Genomic DNA, 18,012 nt, shown 5'->3' with positions numbered 1-18,012 from the left:
TCATAAGGCTGTGTTTATTTCTTTGTTTTATCCCAAGACCTCTTCTTTGGATCCTTTATTAGACACTTTGTTAAGGCAAACTCTGTTCAGTGGCTACTCAGCCACAGACAAAGACTCCTAAGGGGACTCAGAAGATGATGATGCTCACAGGGCAGATGCAGAAGGAAAAACTGAGTCAAGGCCTCCAAAGAACACAAGTCTTTGAAAGAGGAGCTACCTTGGTTTTACCTACAGACATATCATTAAAACAGAATAGAATAGAATCCCCACTATAAATGATAAGTGCATTTTATTTTGTTTGTTTCAGTTTCTGACTCTCAGGATGTTGGTAGTGCGGTTCCCAACCCCACTCCCACTCCCTGCCTAATTTCAGGTTAACTCTTCTCTGTAGTTTGACTGCTGAGCTTGGAAGTTTGAGAAATGGGAGTTTTGGAGGGTAAGTGTCACAAACTGACTCAACTTCTCTCCTTCTCAAAAGCAGAACTCCCAAGGTTTAAATATTTGAGACATGGACTGTGTGATGAGTGGCCATTTCATGAATCATGAGTTTAAGTGGTAATTGTCTTGGGCTTCCTAGTACAGAATTGTGACCCTTTCTGGGAACACCCCAGCCCCTTTGCTGTTATAGAGGAGGCCTCAAGGATAAATAAGTTGTACCTCGGAGTCTTCTTCCTTCACCTTCAGAAGAAACACTCTTGGCTGGCTGGGACACATTCCATCTCACTCAGGAAGTCACAGAACTGAGGCATGTTTAACTCTATATACACGTTTTGGGACTGGTTTCTTTTTTTAACCACCAACTTCACTTGTAAAAAAAAATTCTCCACTTTCTGCAGTTCACTGCTCCCTGATGTCACTCCAAATTTTCTTCCATATCTATAATCTGGTTGATCATCAATGTCTGTCCCATTGCCCATTGTGCAAATGTGGGAGATTTCTGCTTCTACTTTTCAGAAAAATAAGTGACTTTCTCTTCACTGAGCCCCAGAGTGATGAAATCTGCTCTGACCTGGTCAGCAGTCATATCCTTCTTCAAGGCACCATTAGGCACTAGGAGAAGGCTTTTCACAATATTCTTTAAGGGCTCAAGACTGATCGGATTGGTTGCTGCAAAATCAGACGATTTAGCCAGAAATGTTTCAACTTTCTTAGGTTGAACCAAGAAGTAAAAAAAAAAAAAATCACTTAGGTTAGTGATTTGGGGCTAGGGGAGGAAGCAGCAATAATTATTTCACCTACCATAGAGAGGAAATCTTTTCATCTAGACATTGGTGCCCAAGGGTAAAGCTGTGATTTCTTTGTCCTAATTGCTGCTCTGGCTACTATTGCTATCACCACTACTATTATTACTACCATTACTATTATTACTGCTCCTGCTAAGCAGGTTCAAGTGCAGCATATTGATCCCAAAGGACTTGAGGATGGGGTCCAGTGTGAAGTAGAGATGCCTCATGGCTACAAGCTCTCACCCATCAGCACCCAACTCATAGATTTTTTTTGTTTTTGTTTTTGCTTTTTTTTTTTTTGCGGGGCAATGGGGGTTAAGTGACTTGCCCAGGCTCACACAGCTAGTTAAGTGTCAAGTGTCCGAGGCTGAATTTGAACTCAGGTACTCCTGAATCCAGGGCTAACACTTTATCCACTGCACCATCTAGCTGCCCCCAACTCATAGTTTTTTAGGAAACCTGTGGTATTCCTCCTATTTGTAGGGATTCTCCTCCAGATCATCCCCTCTAACCATAGATGTCCCTCAAGGTTCTGTCCTGGTTCCTCATCTCCCTCCATACTACTTCACTTGGTTATCTCATCAGCTCCCATAGATTTACTAAACATCTTTATGCCTATGATTACCAGAGGTACCTTTCTTACCTCAATCTCTCTGCTGACTTCCAATCTCACAACTCCAATTGCCTTTTAGACATCTTGAATTGGATTCCAGTAGACACATTAAACTAATATGTTCAAAATAAAATCTATTATCTTTCCCTCTGTAAGGGGCTAAAATTCTCGCTAGTCTGTCTAAAATATCTAATGAGTGGTTGCCAATAAATTATAAGCTTTAGCAAGAGTTAGACTTTTAAGCATTTATTAAGGAGAATAAGAATTTGGTGAAAAGAAAGAGAAAGGCCTAGATTCATCTATCTATTAAAGGGAGAGCGCATTTCTAGCTCCCTTCTCCACCTGAGTCCTGAGGAAAGAGAGTGAGAGTGCCAGCCTTGCCCCCTCTTCCTCCCACCAGCAAATGTCACTTCCTGACTCGGAAGAGCCAGACGCCTTCTCCTCATGGGGGAGCTTTGCTACAGTAAGTCTCCAGCAGGTGGCATCATTCCAATCATTACACCCTTAAACCCTTCCTTACTCCTACCTTCCCTATGACTGTACAGGGCAAACACCATCCTCCTAGTCCCTCAGACATTCATCCTAGGTGTTATCCTGGATTTCTCACTACCTCTCACCCCATTTCAAGCCCCACTGATTTCACCTTTGCAAAAATCTCTCAAATACACTGCCTTCTCTCCTCTGATACTACCACCATTCTAGTGCAGACCTTAAGCACCTTGTTCCTGGACTACTACAATAGCCTATTGGTGGGTCTGCCAATCTCAAGTCTCCCCCCACTCCAATACATCCTTCATTCAACCATTAACCTGATTTTCCTAAAGCACAGATCTGATTATGTCACTCCCCTACTTAATCAACTCCAGTGGCTCCCTATTGTTTTCAGAAGCAGTACAAAATGATCTGTTTGCCATTCAAAGCCTTTCATAACCTAGGCCCCTCCTACCTTTCCAGTCTTCTTATACTGCACTCCTCAATATGTACTCTTTGATCCAGTGACATTGGCTTCCTGGCTGTTCCATGAACAAGATACTCCATCTCTCACCTCTGGCATTTTCTCAGGCTGCGTCCCATGTCTGGAACACTTTCCCTTTTGAAGTCTGATTATTGACCTCCCTGGCTTCCTTTAAGTCCCAAACTAAAATGTCACCTTATGCAAGACGCCTTCCTCAACCACTCCTAATTCTAATGCCCTCCATCTGGTATTTCTTATTTATCCTGTATAAATATTTTTATAAACATAAATAAAATATTTATCCTGCTTGCTTTGTGTATATTTGTTTTATATGCCCTTTCCCGTTCCTCATTATATGATAAGTTCCTTGAAGGCAGGGAAAGCCTCTTGTCTCTTTTTGTATTGCCAGAACTTAGTACAGTGTCTGGTAGTAGTAGGCACTTAATAAATGTTGATTGATTGATTGATATAACAAAACTATGGAGTTTACTTTCAGATAGGGACCTCTGGATCTACAAGACCCAAATCCAATAGTTCTATCTACAACTGCAATTTTTTTTTCAATTTTTTTCTTTTAATTGATGTTGTCCCTAGAAAGGGCTATTTCAGATCTATAGTAAAAACTAATTAATTATTTGTTGTTCTTTTGTATTTTTACCAACATTAGGCCAAATTTAAGTTGTGAAACAAACCATCCATACAGTATATGTCATAATTACTGCTTAGTAATTCCATACTGGCAAAAATTTATTAAAACTTCACGACTCATTAATAGCAAGTGATCATAATTGTTTAATAAAAAAGGAAACAGTTAATGATGGAAGCCCTGATTAACGTGTTTGACCTTAAGACACGAAGTCAAGTGAAATTAATATTGCCAAGTGTTGAACATAAGGTTATTTAAAGTATACATGGTTCAATCATCATAAAAAAGCAAATAAACTGGTTTGGAACTTGACTAGAGCCAAAATGCCTTTTAACTCTTGCCTACAAATTAGCAAGTACTTTAATGAGCTCCTCCACGACTGACAATTAAGTGACAGGATTTGGAAATACACAGAAATGACTCATTTCCATCAAATCCCAGAGCAATATAATTAAGAATTTGCTGTGTAAATATGCAAGGGTACCCTTGGTTTAGAAGCCAGTCTCACAGAAATGCTTGGTATGGCAGAAACCCAGAGTGTCCTAGGGATTACTATAGCATCTTGGTAGTAAATGTTTTGAAGAGTTAATCCTTTCCTATCAAAGTAAGTCATCGGTTAAGACCATGAAACTCCAGCAGTCCTTGAACAGCTTAATTGCAAGCAGCATCTCTAGACTGGACAGAATCTTCTCTCCAAGTGCCAGCTATAGGTTTAATGATGTAGGTTTCCATTTGACCAGAGCAACCTCATGCCATCAGGAAAGATAACAATATAGATTTAAGCCCAACCTACTCCCAAAGATGTGTGCCATTCCTTACTTAAGAAGTCAAAGGTGTCAGCTTTTGAATAATGACTTTGAATCTTCCAAAGTCATCTTTGTGAGTTGAAGGAGCTAACTCATCTGAGAGAGGAGTTCTATAAAGGCCTGGATGGTAGGAAAGGTGGAGAGTAGGAGAATCAAAAGAAAATTACAGAATCAAGGAGTCTCAGAAGGCATCTAGTCGAACCCTTCCTTGAACAAGATTCCCCCCCCCCCCCCCCCCCGCCCAAACCAGAGGTTTCAATCATGTGGCCCACAACTCTCTTGAGTGTGGCCCAAACAGATTAAAATGTAATCTAGAAATATTTAATAAATGAAATAAAAACAAAATAAGACATAGATAATATTAATGTGTGGTTTTCTAAATTAATATGTGGCCTGAAAGGATTACTGCATATGGTTTAGAGGGCCCTCATTTCTGTTTGAATTTGGCACCACTGCTCCACATTATACCCACCACGTGGTCATTCAGACTGCCTAAGGACTGTTATAGTCTCTTCCTAAGGCAGCCCTTTCTGCATTTGGAGAGCTTCAGTTATTAAGAAATTACTCAGCCATTCAATATTTATTCAACAGTTATTGCTATGCCTACCATATATGCCATCGACTATAATCTTACTCTGACATGGCATAGAGGCAACCCTTAGTTCTCAAAGATTTCACTCCTAGAAGGAAAGACTTATATAGCCCTACCAAGCCTGGAAGGCCTTGAATACGTGCCTGACAGTGGACCATGTGTCCCTCATCTGAGGACTTGCCTAGTTAACCTAGGGAAAGCTCAAAACTAAAAGGTTAGAAATCTCTTGATGATTTCTGTGACCTGCAGCTTTTACAAAAAGATACAAGATGTGACCCCTTTCTCAAGGAGTCCATGAGATGGGGACACAGGAAAATGAAGTCAATCAATTAGTCAACAGGCATGCCTTATGTTGGGTGTTTAAGAAACAGAAACAAATCAGTCCATGATCTCAAGGAGCTTATAGTTTAACTGGAGGAGACAAAACCCACATATATAACTCTGTACCCTTAAAAGCAAGTGAGTTCTCTAAGGGATACAGCATTAAGAGAAAAGAGCAGTGAAACTTGCAATGAAGCTTGCAATAAAGCAAGCAATGAAGCTTACCAATCAGTAGTGCTGCCTTTGGGGTCAGCACTAAGACACAGCCAGATACAGGATTTATGTGTCTCACTTTAAGTTCTCAAATGCAAAAATCTAAATTTCCCCAATTGGCTCACATTGCAAAGAGATTGCTACTTTATAAAATGTTGTAGTATGGTGAAGAGTTGGGCTAGCCTTAGTGAATTTATACCACATTAAATAATAATAATAATGGCTAATGTTTATATAGTAGTTAAGGTTTTTAAAGCATATTATCTCATTTGATCCTCACAACAACCCTGTGAAACAGGTGCTACTATTTCCCCCATTTTGCAGATGAGAAAACTGAGGTTGAGAAAGATGAAGACTTACTCAGAGTGATTGGGCTAAGTGTCTGAGGCAGTATGTGAACTTGTCTTCCCCATTGCAAGTCCAGTGTTTTATCTACTATGCCATCAATCACATTTAAAATATGATGGTTTACTAAAACTGGATATAAACATACCTTTTTAAAGAATGCATCTACTGCACAAAATGAAGTGTACCTCCACTTTGAAAAAGACTTCCGACAAATTGATTTACAGTTTGATTTCAAATATTGTGATATAGAAAATCATACATATCAAGGGCCATATCTGCCTGTTGATAAGTAGACAGTGCCAGAGAACAATCATTTAATAGATAACTTCAGGATGTGAGAAAAGATAGAAGGAAATGTTGGGTGCTCTCCTTAATGCTTGAATATGTGAAAAACATCTCACAGCCCAGATATAACAATGAGAGTCAGTCTGTCTGTCTGTCTGTCTCTCTCCTCTCATTTTCTCCTTCTTTCTCTCCCACTCTCTTCCCCTTCTTCCCTCCTCCTCTCCTCTCTTTCTCTTCTCTTCCTCTCTTCTGTCTCTCATTTTACTCTCCCCTTTCCCCATTCTCCTTCCATCTCTTCCTTCCCCTTCCCCCTTCTCTCTGTCCCACCTCTCTATCTCTTTCCCTCTCTCTTCTCCTCTTCTTTCTGTATGTCTTTGTCTTTCCCTACCCCCCCCTCCTCTGCCCTCCCTTCTGTCTTGGTCTCTGGGTCTCTAGTCCTATCTTTTTCTCTCTTTCTCTCCCCTGTTCTCTCATGCATTTTCTCTCCTTCAATTACCTTCCCAATGTACTTCTTTTCCATCTTTGGTGGGCCTTACTCACCTGGTAAGAAGGTGTGATCTCATTTCTCTCTATTCACTGCTCTGAGAAAGCAGGGCTTCTTATCTGCAAGTGAATAATGATTGCTGTGTCAGACCAGCAGGCCTGAGGACTGTAAGTATTTTAATTTGTCCTTCTTTTAACTTCTGTAAGGTAATACAGGGAGAACACTAAACACTTACTGCCAAGTCATAACTAAGAACAAAAAACCTCATTGCTATCCAAAAAAATCAGTAGAATAGGTAAATTATACCCCAGGGATATTTTTCATTTATTCATTCATTCATTCGCTCATTCATTCATTCGCTCATTCGCTCGCTTGCTCATTTGTTCATTGTGACATTCATTTTCTCATTCCATCATTCACTCCTTCACTCTTCTGTGAAGTACCACCCTTGAGAGAAGGGAATGTTTCATTTCTGGCTTGGCTTTGTATACCCATTGCCTGGCACAATGCTTGGCACATAATGGACACTATTAATATTTGGCAACTGAATTGGATTACTTTGAGCAAAGCTGTGTGCTAGGCTGTGCACCAAACATTGCCCAAGGACTCTACCATGGCTGCCCTCATAGACCTTACAGTCTAGTAGAGGCAATGCAACATCAACAGAGGCATGCAATGTTATAACTAAAAGGCAAAATGAGGTGGAACAGACATGCAAGTGCTATATGAAATCTGAAGAAGAAAAGTTCATTTCTGATTGTGAGGCTAGGAGAGGCTTCACAAAAGAGGTATCATTTGAGGTCATCCTTAAGAGATTAGAATATCACAGACTAAGAGCTAGAAGACATGTTAGGGGTCACCAAGTCCAACTCCCTTATTTATTTATTCATTCATTCATTCATTCACTCATTTATTCATTCATTTATTTGTTTGTTAGTTTACTTATTTATTCATTTATTCATTCATTCATTCATTTATTTATTTATTTTGTGAGGCAATTGGGGTTAAGTGACTTGCCCAGGGTCACATAGCTAGTAAGTGTTAAGAGTCTGAGGTCAGATTTGAACTCGGGTCCTCCTGACTCCAGGGCCAGTGCTCTATCGACTGCACCACCTAGCTGCCCCTCCCTTGTTTTATAGATGAGGAAACAGCCTCGAAATGGTTATGCAGTAAGTCTCTGGAGGTAAGATAGGAACCAAGGTTTTTCTGACTGCAAGTCCAGAGTTTTATCAAAAAAAAAAAAGTCTTAACCTCAAGGAGCTTACATTCTAAAGGGAGAGACAACTTGTAAATAACTGGGTACATACCATATATACACATAGTAGATAAAAGGTCATCTCTAGAGAGGAAGGCACTTACACTCTCACATCTATATATCCTGCCCCAGTTTCTCACCTGAACTACAGTTCAAGCAACCAATTGCCTGTTAAGTATCTCCATCTGGATGTCCCATAAACACCTGAAATTCAGCTGTTGAAACGCATATTCTTTCCCTTAAACCAATCTCTCTTCCCAGCTTACTTGTTTATGCTAAAGGAACCATCTTCCTTTTACTCAGTCAGATTTTGCAACTTTAGAATAGCCCTCGACTGCTCATTCTTCCTCTTAATACAAGTCTTAGTGATTCTTCTTTTCACAGTGTTTTTTCAAATATGTCCTTGTTCCTCCTCTTGCAAGGCACAGATCATTCTGGCTCAAGTTCTTGTCGTCTCTCATCTTCACTATAAGCAATAGCCTCCACTGAGCTGGCTTCAGTGCCTCCAATATCTGCCTTCTCCAATACTTCTTCCACACAGTTGCCAAAAATCATCTTCCTAATTCAAAGAAACCTAAGATTTATAGGACCTAACGAGCGGAATAAGCAGGACCAAAAGGACAATAAAGAGCAATAAAAATAAAGAATATTTTAAAAGATTACAAAGTCAATGAAAAGACTGATATAAAGACATTCTGAGCAAATGAAAACCCTGGCATGATCCCTGAGAACAGATACTGAAACATACTTCCCTACTTTTGTCAGAGAGCAGTATATTGTATTCCTTATCAGAGGTGGTCACTGGAGTGGGTGTTTTTGCTTAATAGGTTTTTGTCTTAGAAGCAGGGGTATGCTGGAACGAGTTTGTCCTCACTGAAGAGGATCCATTGTTATATTTTTATTGTATGTACACCTCAGAAATCATCAAACTCTTGATTTATTGCTTTGTCTAGATTTACGAAAGTGATGGGGCAGCTTGGTGGTGCACTAGATAGAGGGCTGAGCTGAGTTCAAATTCAGCTTCAGACACTTCCTAGCTGTGTGACCCTGTGTAAGTCACTTAACCCTATTTGCTTCAATTTCCTCCACTGCAAAATAAACTGAAGGAGGACATGGCAAACCAATCCAGTATTTTTGCCAGGAAAGTCCTAAATAAGGTCATGAAGAGTCAGACACAAATGGAAATGACTGAACAACAACAAAGAATGTGATGGAGAAAATGTTAATGAGGCAGATTAAATTAAAAGTGTGTCATATAGTTTTCAGAGAGCAGTTGTTAAACATTTACTGTCATACCACTGATTACAAGGGAAAATTCAAATGGGCATAAATGTGTGGTGAAAGTGGAGGAGGACCTCCTCCACCTCCAGAAATGAATGTGATATTAAACACAAAGGGTATCAATACAGTATTTTTAAAAATTCATCTTTCTAAAATATAGTTCTAACCTTTCTTGCTCAAGAACCTTTGGTGACTCCCTAATGTCACTGAGCTAAAATGCATTTGGCTTTTATTTTTTTTAATTTTTATTTATTATTTTTATTTTGCATTTGGCTTTTAAAGAAAATCTGGCTCTAGCCTATCTTTCCAGGTTTATTACACATTATCCTCCTTTATACATTTGACATATTAGCCAAACTGATCTACTTTCTAATTCTCCAAACTGTGAGGAGACTTATCCAGACTCTATGCCTTTGTATGACTTATTTCTCATGTCTACTAAAGAAATCTTTCCATACCTCTTATTTGTAAAACCCATTGTTAACTTCAAGGCTCAGCTCCTATTACTTCCTATACAAGAATCTAAACTGATACCCTCAGCTGCTGATACTCCCTATCCTCTATATCAATTTTGTGTTGATTCATCTGTATACACATTGTTTCTGCTCATTAGAATAAAAAGTCCTTGAGGGCAGGAACAGTATTATTTTTGTTTATTTTTATCCCTAGCATCTAGCATAGTTCCTTGAACATAGTAGGTGCTTAATAAATGCTTATGAAATGAATGAATGAATTCACTGGTAAGATGAAAGAACTTGAGCTAATTAGAAATTGGATATTAGTTATACCATTTCTCTTATTGCTTGTCATACTTTTTACCTGTCTCATTTTATGAATACTTTCTAAAAGTTCCTTTCCTAAGGTTGGAATAAAGTCCTTATAAAATCAGCAAATGATACCTCCTATTTTAGCCAACTTCACTTGCCTTGGCTTTGATAATAGCTATTCAAAAAGATTATACTCCATTCACTTCAATAGCAGTGGGCTGCCATCCTTATGTTAGGTATTACAGGTGGCTTCCACTGTGCTATAAAAACCATCTTTGTTGAGACCGTGCAAATCATCATTCTGCTATTTCTTCCCAAGGCTTCTGGGATTCGGAGCAGAGACAGGAAGAGGTAAAAATTTGCAGGCAGAGAAAGAAAGTGTGAAGGTACTTTCTGAGCCAGAATCCACCCACAGAGGGTTAGCTAGGGGTCCTGATAGATTTTCACTCTGGATATCTTCACCTTCAATGGTAATAAACACCAGGTCCCAGAAAAGGAATGACTGGCAGGACTGGCTGGATATGTAAAGACTGGAGATGATTTTCTGAGAAACAAAGTTTCGAAATAGGGGATTAGATCCCACTAAGAAGTTAGAGCAGTCTAGAGCAGTCCTACCCAGCTGACCTTGGCTGTAAATACCTATGGGTCGAAACCATGAACAAGGGAGGAAAAAATCATTTAATATCTTTGGGTGGATTTGAGCCCTCAAATCACAAGTGCAGATTTTGCTCATGTAGCACCAATGGGGGTGATACCCTTATCTTAATGCTCTGAAATCAGGAACAGAAATGTAAATATTCTCAGTTGAGCAATACACGGATGCTATCCTAGGGGTGTTTAATCCTCTGTTCCTTCTCTTAAAGTGGGGGCGGTAATCTAATTATCTTCTGGAGACAGTTTCATATGGTAATTTGTCAAGTAGAGCAGCTCTTGCAATGCTGAATCAATTGTCAGTAGTAATAGAACAAGATCGAGGCTCACGAGGTGAAGCCACATGGTAATCTTTTAGTCTGTGAGTTGGCGGTGATGGGGTGATGTGATGTCCTCTATTTTCCCTAGGACCATAAGCCAGCTCTTACAGGGAGCAACAATGCCAAACGAGCCATTCTGTGTGCCCAGTAATTTACACTCTCATTGGAGGAATAGCTTCCTAAGCATCCTGTTAGACAGAGATAGACACAGGTCCAGGAGCTGCCGAATCCTGTGTCTCCAGCTTGGTATTGCAAACCACAAGGGCCAGGAGTAATTTGAAAGCCCCCTTGTGCACCACAGGGTAAGGCAGGTAACCACAAACTGCATTTTCTGCAATTGCAGTAATTAATCTTGTGAAAGACTCTTGTGGTGGATGGTCTTTCTACAGCTTCCCATGTGGTGAATGGTTTTCTTGGGGGAAGCATTAACCTCCTGCTGAGCATGGCAGTCTGAGGATAGGGAACACCTTTAGCTTTTCTTATCTTTTCCCCTTCTTTTCTTTTCCACTCAAAATAGGCCCTATTATCCTAGGGTAAAAAACTTTGGCAAGGACAATAGCTAGGCTTTATATAGAACCTACTATGTGCCATTTGATCCTCATAACAACCCTGAGAGGTAGGTGCCATTATTATACAGATTTTACAGTTGAGGACACTGAGGCAAATAAAAGTTAAGTAACTTGCCCAATATCCCACAGCTAGTAAAGTCTGAATTTGAACTCAGGTCTTCCTTACTCTTGTCCCAGCACTCTATGCTGCCACTTAGTTGCCTGATGATTATGGTGGTTGCAGTGGTGGTGATGATAAAGATGGTGGTGGTGGTGGTAGTGATAATGGTGGTGGTGGTGATAGGAGCTATCATCAAATAGGGCTTTAAAGTTCTCAAAGTGCTTTACATATTTTCTTTCATTTCATCCTCACAACTACACTGGGAGGTAAGTTCTATTATTATCCCCATTTTACAGAGGAAACTTTTCAAAGTGCTCTGAACAATTAATGTGCTTAAAACACATTTATTCAATTGACCTAGTTTACTGAGGGGGTAAGCTCTTTGTTTAAACCTCATTGAAAACGGTCCTGCAATGTATCAGGCCACTCTCCTGCTTTACTAAATAGAGTATAATGGACTTAGTTAAAAGATTTCTTGTTTCCTGAGGATACTGTAGTGCTTCTGGATCATAATTCAGAATACCAACACTCAATGAGTACATAGGATCATAGGTATAAAAATAGATTTAATTTATATAATATTTATGGTAGCGTATGGGTTTAGGGCTAGGCTATACCTTGGAAGTCACTAAGCCTGGCCTCATAATGTTACAAATGTTAAACTGAGGCTGAGAGAATTTTAACTGATTTGGCTAAGATCACATAACAAGTAAGTTAGGTTTTGAACTCAGATTTCCTTTAAGTTCAGTGTTCTATGAACTGGGCCAAATTAATTCAACAAATACTTTAAAAAAATATCTACAATGCAATAGGCACTGTGCTAGAACTTAAGGAGAGTAAGATATAATTGGGGGAAAAAATCCCTGCCCTTCGGGAGCCTGTATTTTACTTAAGTGCCATAGCATGTAAACAAACATATAAAAGGTAATTTGAGGAGGAAAAGGGCACTGACAATTAAGGGAATCAGAAAAGTTTCCTGTAGGCAGCCACACATAAACTGAGCCTTAAGGAAATCTAGGGGTTCTTATTGTTTTTAGTTCCTCCCTCATTCTCAAAGAAGACCAATGACATCAGAAGGGTGATGTCTTGACTTGCACCTGATTTAAGTGAGGCAGAGGTATATAGATCTGGAAATAGGGATTCAATAAGGCAGAACTGAGGAGACAACACATTCTAGTCATGTTGTGGTACAAAGGTATGGAGGTGGTTATGTGGATGCCAAGCTGAAGGGGCAGTGTACAGCCCAGTTTGGCTGGAATGTAAAGTACATGGAGTGGCAAATAATATCCCATAAAACTGAAGTGCTTTAAAAGCCAAGCTGAGAAGTTTGTATTTTATCCAAGAGACAGTAGAAGCCACCCAAGATTAATGGAAAGGAGAATGCCAAGGTCAGACTTGTCCTTTAAGGCAAGTTATGTGGCTTTATGGAGGACGGATTAAAGAAAGAAAAGAATGGAAGCTCAGAGTCCCCTCAAAAACCTTTCTTCATTAGAAGGGGGATAATGATCTTTCAAATCACGTTTTTATGCATTTGTTGTGTGAGTAGTCCGCATGCACACGTGTACATTATTGTCTTTATACGATGTGGGCTCCAGGAGGGCAGAGGCTGTATTTTTTTTCTTTGTTTTTTGTTTGTTGGTTCTTGCATTTCCATCACCTAGCACACAACAGGCACTTAATAAATAGGATCGATTAAGTGATTGATTGTTAGGATCATGGTAATAGGAAGGGAGAAAAAGAAACAGATGCCAGAAGTATTGTGGAGCTAGAATAAAAGGATTTGGCAGGGAAATCTTTTAGAACCTACCTTGTTTCACATAAAGCATATCCATTTAACATCCTTTCCTACACAGGGAAAAAGATGTCTTTGCTCCACATCAGCCCAGGTATGATGCCTATCACCTCGACACCTCCACAGTCTATGGGATTTTTACAGTTGTTTTTCATCCTTCCCTTCGCATCATCACATGCTTTACTCTCTTTTGTGTGTGAATTTACCACTAAAGAGGAGTCTTCTATCTTATCTCTGTCGCAGGTTATATTTGCTTTCCTGGCACTTCTCTCTGGATTTTATTAGTCATTTCTTGCTCCTAAAATTTCTGTGAGTTGGATGTGTTCACAAGACAACTTGGGTATGAACCACTCTGTCCCCAGGGCAGCTACTATTGCTCTCTGTGCTTCTCCTGGGGGCATTTCTGACAATGAAACTCTATTTTTCCCCCATGGGATTGGTTCTGCCAACACTGACATGTTAGGAGTTCTCATCTCTCTGTGAACTTGGCTTCTCTGAAGGTGAGCCCAAAAAGCTGTTCACCTGGGATTTCATTATTGTTTATGAAATTCCAGTTCCTGATCCAAAATTTCACCCACTTTTCATACCAAACCAACGCAAGAATTTTGTAGATTCTGATAGAAGTCATTCCAAACTCAATCATTTGGCACAAACATAACCTTGGACCTTCTTGAAAGGCAGAACAAAATGTGAAGGGGAAAAAAAAACCCCAAGCCTGGATACAGAACTAAGAATGAAACAAAAAATATAGTATAAAGAGCACTGGACTTGGAGTCATGAGAACCTGGGTTCAAATATTGCTTCAAACACTCACAGCTGTGTGACCCTGGGTAGTTCACTTAACCTTTCTGTGCCTTCATTCCCTCATATGTAAAATGAAGGAGGTAGAATCAATGGTCTCTAAGGATCCTTCTGGCTTAAAATCTGTGATTCTATGAGCTTTACTGAATGTTGGATACAAAGCAGGGTTTTTGTTAGACAAACAATAGCTTTCAAACAATGTCTGCTTATGTTTAAAGCATCATGTTAGAGCGTGAAGGCAGCTCTGGTAGTGGTTGGATAATCCATGAATGGAGGTAGAGCAAGGTATTAAGAAACCCAAGCAGGTGAAACTTAGAGGAAGTGAAGTTTGTAACATTTCCTGGGGCAGAGAGAAGGTATTTTAAAGGTACTCAGGATTTTGGTCTCTCCCCTCCCCCAAGTTAAGAGCAAAGATTTGGATCTATTCCCAAAATAGTTAGGAATGATCATTTAAATGTACACCACATGACATAACCTGATTGCCAGGGGATAGTGCAGAATTTAAATATGGTCAAAATTAAAGCAATCTTAAGGAATTCGGTGTGTCTTTTGAGTGCCTTTCTCCTGTAGGCTCAAGTAATTCATCCCATAGTTCATGATCTTCTTCTATGCTTAGAAATATCAATGTATATATTGATAGCTCCAAGAACACTCTGACTTCCCAGGTGCTCAACATCTCCAACTCCCAACTAATCAATCAACAAGCATTTTTGAGTGCCTACTGTTTCTCAGGCATTGTGTAAAGTGCTAGGAATACAATTTAGAAAAAGTGAAATGGTACCCATTCTCAAGGAGCTTGGATGTCTTATTAGGGAGGCAACATACATACAGATTACATACACACTTAATATAAAGTAATTTGGTGAGGAGAGGCAATAGAAAGTGGAGGGGCAGTTCAGGAAGGAACATTTATGTAGGGGATGGTCCTTGAACTGAGTTCTGAAAGAAACTGGGAATTGCAAGGGGGTGGAATAAAGAAGGGAATATCTTCAAAGGTATAGTGGACAACCCATGCAAAGGAAGAAACATGAGGGGTGGATAAACACATGTGAGTTAAAACAAGGTCAGTTTGACTAGAACGTAGAGTGTCTAAGAAGGACTAATGTAAGGCGAGAAAGGCAGATTGTAGCTCTAGATTGTTATTAAATGCTATATTCCAGACACAGAAGTGTGAATTTGGTGCCAAAGATAATAGGGACTCATTGAGGTTCACAGAGGAAATGAGGGAGTCTCTAGGAATATCACTTTGACAACTATATGGAGAACAGACTGCAGTGAAGAGACCTGCTACAGGGAGACCTATTAGGAGGTTATGCCAATAGCACAGAAAGATGATTAGAGCTTGAACTAGGGTAGCTATGATGTTGTGGAGGTAGAATAGATAGGACTCTGAAAACAACTGGGTATGTGAGGTGAAGGAGAGGAGAAGGTTGAATTTGAGGATGAGTGATGACTTCTATTTAGGGCATGCTGATTTTAGATGCCTATTGAATATCCAGTTTAGAATGTCCAATATGCAATTGGTGATATTGGACTGGAACTCCAAGGCTGGACATATAGACCTAAGAGTCAGTTACACAGAGATAATATTTGTAGGTTTTTTTGCTGTTTAAAATTTTAATTTTTTATCATTTGTTTTTATATTACTTGAATTTCCCAACATATTCTTATTTCTTCCCTTCTCAAAGAACCATGTCTTATAAAAAAAAAAAGTGGAAAAAAGTTCAACAAAACTAACCAATATCGCAATCACATCTGGCCTTATATGTAATGTTCTAGACACAAAGTCCTTCACTACAGAAAGCATAAGAAAGTATAATTGAACTAATAGTTGAGAATATGGGATCACCAAAAGATAGTGTACATGGAAAGAGGGCCTAAAGCAGAGTCCCTTCTCCTCCCTGACATCTCCATACAACTAGGTGGGTAGAGGTCTCATGATAATCCAGTCAAGGAGAACAAGAAAGATCAAATAGGTAGAATGAGGATGAGTGTCACAAAGAACACAAAGCCCCCAAAGCCCAGAGAAGAGAGAAAGAATGTAGAGTGAGAAGGTGGGAAACTGGGTCAAATATTCTGGAGAAGTCAAGAAGAATGGGGGAAAAAGACTATCTGATTTAGCAGTTGTGAGATCCTTTTTAACTTTGAAAAGAGCAATTTAAGTGGAATGCTGAGAATAATAGCCAGATTGCTCAGTTGAGAAGAGAATGAGAGTAGAGGACTTGTAGACAGCTTTTTCCAGAAGCTTTGCTATAAAAACGGATGAGAGATAAGGAACCAGAGTATATAAGGCTTGTATGGTCCAGAAAGAATTAAGATTAGGGAGCATGTTTATTGGCAGCCAGTGCTGTGGGGAAAAATGAAGAATAGAGATAAAAGATAATTCTGACCAGTACCTTCTCCCCTCCTTTCTACCCAGTGGTCCTACCCTTTGATCTCTTTACCTCCATGATCCAAGGTTCCAAAATTCTTCTGAACAGCTCTCTGTGCCTCATCCTTCCTAAAGTTATTCTCCCTCCTTACTGCAACCTCCAGTAACTTTATCCCTCCCTACTTTCCCTGCTCCATGTTCACTTTCTTCTCTATGAAATAACAACAATAAGAATTTAATAAACATTTATTAAGTTTTAGCTATGTACCTGACACTGCTAAGTGCTGGGAATACAAAAAGAGGCAAAAGACAGTCCCTATGCTCAAGGAGCTTACAATCTAATGGGGGAGATGACATATAGCCAAACATAAACAAAGCAAGCTATATAAAGGATAAATACAAAATACTCTGTTGAGAGAAGGTACTGGAATTGAGAGGGGTTAGGGAAGGCTTTCTGTAGGAAATGAAATTTCAGTTGAGACTAAAAGCATGAAAGGAAGCCAGGGAGGTCAGTAGTAGAAGTGGAGGAAGGAGAACATCCCAGGCACTAGGACAGGCATTTAAAATGCCTTGAACCAAGAGATGGAGTGTTTTGTTTGTCCAGTGTCACTGGATTTAAGAGAACATGTTGTAGTAATGTACTGTTTTATAAACCCAAAGACTTCAGCTTCTGGGATAGGAACTCAGTATTTGACAAAAACTGCTGGAAAAACTTGAAGATAGTATGGCAGAAATTAGGCATAGATCAACATCTTATACCTTTTTTGTATACAAAAATAAGGTCAAAATGTGTACACGATTTAGGCATAAAAGGTGATACCATAGGTAAATTAGGAGAGGAAGGAATAGTTTACTTCTCAGATTTATGGAAAGGAAAACAGTTTATGACCAAACAAGAGAAAGAGAATATTATGAAATGTAAAATGGATGACTTTGATTATATTAAACTAAAAAGGTTTTGTACAAATAGAAGCAACACATCCAAAATTAGAAGTGAGGCAGAAAATTGGGAAACAATTTTAATAGCCAGTATTTCTGATAAAGGCCTTATTTCTAAAATTTCTAAAATAATATCTTTATAAAATATATCTGGGACTAAATCACATTTATAAGAATCTAAGTAATTGCCCAATTGAGAAATGGTCAAAGGATAGGAACACACATTTTTCTGATGAAGAAATCAAAGCTCTATGAAAAATGCTCTAAATAATTATTGATCAGAGAAATGCAAATTAAAACAACTCTGAGGTACCACCTGATACCTATCAGATTGACTAATATGACAAGAAAGGAAAATAATAAATGTTTGTAGAAGCTGTGGAAAAATTGGAACACTAATACATTATTGGTGGAGCTGTGAACTGATCCAACTATTCTGGAGAACAATTTGGAAGTATGTCAAAAGGTCTATAAAGCTGTGCATACCCTTTGACCCAGCAATGCCAATATTAGGTATTTTCCCCAAAGAGATCATAAAAAAGGGAAAAGTACCCACATGTACAAAAATATTTGTAGCTGTTCTGTTTGTGGTGGCAAGGAATTGGAAATTGAGGGGATGCCCATCAATTGGGGAATGGCTGAACAAGTTGTGGTATATGAATGTAATGTAATACTCT

The 18,012-nt window shown here is 39.1% G+C and overlaps 1 pseudogene; it reads right to left on the bottom strand.

Annotated features, from left to right (window-relative positions):
- Positions 1–680: 680 nt before the first annotated feature.
- LOC122738347 lies at positions 681–1,453 on the bottom strand (annotated as a pseudogene).
- Between the last annotated feature and the right edge of the window lie 16,559 nt (positions 1,454–18,012).

This window comes from Dromiciops gliroides, chromosome 2 (assembly GCF_019393635.1).
Source record: "Dromiciops gliroides isolate mDroGli1 chromosome 2, mDroGli1.pri, whole genome shotgun sequence".
Classification (NCBI taxonomy): Eukaryota; Metazoa; Chordata; class Mammalia; order Microbiotheria; family Microbiotheriidae; genus Dromiciops; species Dromiciops gliroides.
This window is presented reverse-complemented; position numbering and strand designations above follow the sequence as displayed.